General features: G+C 55.0%; 1 protein-coding gene across 1 annotated transcript in view; it reads left to right on the top strand.

The window, feature by feature from the left end:
• The window catches only part of LOC125042453 (Rieske domain-containing protein-like), a 15,659-nt gene that overhangs the window by 2,278 nt on the left and 10,565 nt on the right, over positions 1-2,816 (top strand). The window lies entirely within an intron of this gene.

Below are 2,816 nucleotides of genomic sequence, written 5' to 3'. Positions count from 1 at the left end.
ATCAGTTAGCTCCTTCGTTTCCCGGAGGAAATTTAAGGTAGCTTGATCTTTGGGCATTATGATCATGCCCTGATCTCGGGCGACCCCTGAGTTCACAGACGGCCTCCCCGACTGAGAGGGGAGAGCAGGCTGAACCAGTTCGAAGGTTGTGGGTGCCCCAGTTACCCAGATCAAGGGTAGTGGTTGGGGCACCTTTCATGGTCACCAGGACTTGCCTGGTTGGGGTCTTCCCCTTCGACATTCGGGAAGCCTGCACGACCTGTGGGTGTGAAGCGATCAGCTCCACATCGTACGAGACTGAGAAGCCAAGTAGCACCATCTTGGTTCTCTTTTCCTCGGGACTTAGTGGGGAAAGACTCCCTTTCTCCCATCAGTTAGCTCCTTCGTTTCCCGGAGGAAATTTAAGGTAGCTTGATCTTTGGGCATTATGATCATGCCCTGATCTCGGGCGACCCCTGAGTTCACAGACGGCCTCCCCGACTGAGAGGGGAGAGCAGGCTGAACCAGTTCGAAGGTTGTGGGTGCCCCAGTTACCCAGATCAAGGGTAGTGGTTGGGGCACCTTTCATGGTCACCAGGACTTGCCTGGTTGGGGTCTTCCCCTTCGACATTCGGGAAGCCTGCACGACCTGTGGGTGTGAAGCGATCAGCTCCACATCGTACGAGACTGAGAAGCCAAGTAGCACCATCTTGGTTCTCTTTTCCTCGGGACTTAGTGGGGAAAGACTCCCTTTCTCCCATCAGTTAGCTCCTTCGTTTCCCGGAGGAAATTTAAGGTAGCTTGATCTTTGGGCATTATGATCATGCCCTGATCTCGGGCGACCCCTGAGTTCACAGACGGCCTCCCCGACTGAGAGGGGAGAGCAGGCTGAACCAGTTCGAAGGTTGTGGGTGCCCCAGTTACCCAGATCAAGGGTAGTGGTTGGGGCACCTTTCATGGTCACCAGGACTTGCCTGGTTGGGGTCTTCCCCTTCGACATTCGGGAAGCCTGCACGACCTGTGGGTGTGAAGCGATCAGCTCCACATCGTACGAGACTGAGAAGCCAAGTAGCACCATCTTGGTTCTCTTTTCCTCGGGACTTAGTGGGGAAAGACTCCCTTTCTCCCATCAGTTAGCTCCTTCGTTTCCCGGAGGAAATTTAAGGTAGCTTGATCTTTGGGCATTATGACCATGCCCTGATCTCGGGCGACCCCTGAGTTCACAGACGGCCTCCCCGACTGAGAGGGGAGAGCAGGCTGAACCAGTTCGAAGGTTGTGGGTGCCCCAGTTACCCAGATCAAGGGTAGTGGTTGGGGCACCTTTCATGGTCACCAGGACTTGCCTGGTTGGGGTCTTCCCCTTCGACATTCGGGAAGCCTGCACGACCTGTGGGTGTGAAGCGATCAGCTCCACATCGTACGAGACTGAGAAGCCAAGTAGCACCATCTTGGTTCTCTTTTCCTCGGGACTTAGTGGGGAAAGACTCCCTTTCTCCCATCAGTTAGCTCCTTCGTTTCCCGGAGGAAATTTAAGGTAGCTTGATCTTTGGGCATTATGATCATGCCCTGATCTCGGGCGACCCCTGAGTTCACAGACGGCCTCCCCGACTGAGAGGGGAGAGCAGGCTGAACCAGTTCGAAGGTTGTGGGTGCCCCAGTTACCCAGATCAAGGGTAGTGGTTGGGGCACCTTTCATGGTCACCAGGACTTGCCTGGTTGGGGTCTTCCCCTTCGACATTCGGGAAGCCTGCACGACCTGTGGGTGTGAAGCGATCAGCTCCACATCGTACGAGACTGAGAAGCCAAGTAGCACCATCTTGGTTCTCTTTTCCTCGGGACTTAGTGGGGAAAGACTCCCTTTCTCCCATCAGTTAGCTCCTTCGTTTCCCGGAGGAAATTTAAGGTAGCTTGATCTTTGGGCATTATGATCATGCCCTGATCTCGGGCGACCCCTGAGTTCACAGACGGCCTCCCCGACTGAGAGGGGAGAGCAGGCTGAACCAGTTCGAAGGTTGTGGGTGCCCCAGTTACCCAGATCAAGGGTAGTGGTGGGGGCACCTTTCATGGTCACCAGGACTTGCCTGGTTGGGGTCTTCCCCTTCGACATTCGGGAAGCCTGCACGACCTGTGGGTGTGAAGCGATCAGCTCCACATCGTACGAGACTGAGAAGCCAAGTAGCACCATCTTGGTTCTCTTTTCCTCGGGACTTAGTGGGGAAAGACTCCCTTTCTCCCATCAGTTAGCTCCTTCGTTTCCCGGAGGAAATTTAAGGTAGCTTGATCTTTGGGCATTATGATCATGCCCTGATCTCGGGCGACCCCTGAGTTCACAGACGGCCTCCCCGACTGAGAGGGGAGAGCAGGCTGAACCAGTTCGAAGGTTGTGGGTGCCCCAGTTACCCAGATCAAGGGTAGTGGTTGGGGCACCTTTCATGGTCACCAGGACTTGCCTGGTTGGGGTCTTCCCCTTCGACATTCGGGAAGCCTGCACGACCTGTGGGTGTGAAGCGATCAGCTCCACATCGTACGAGACTGAGAAGCCAAGTAGCACCATCTTGATTCTCTTTTCCTCGGGACTTAGTGGGGAAAGACTCACTTTCCTCCCATCAGTTAGCTCCTTCGTAGCTTGATCTTTGGGCATTATGATCATGCCCTGATCTCGGGCGACCCGGATCGACAACCGGATTTTCCGTTGCAACTCCAATGCCCTGACCAATTGGTAGGCATTGTCGAAGCCTTCGGGTTTAGCTGGCACTTTGAACTGGGCGAAGCGTTTAGGGGGTCCCGACTCTTCATCAGAGTCGGTATCCGGCCTCGGACGCTTCGGCCCGCCCTTT

The sequence above is a fragment of the Penaeus chinensis genome, chromosome 32 (genome assembly GCF_019202785.1).
Source record: "Penaeus chinensis breed Huanghai No. 1 chromosome 32, ASM1920278v2, whole genome shotgun sequence".
Taxonomy (NCBI): Eukaryota; Metazoa; Arthropoda; class Malacostraca; order Decapoda; family Penaeidae; genus Penaeus; species Penaeus chinensis.
This window is presented reverse-complemented; position numbering and strand designations above follow the sequence as displayed.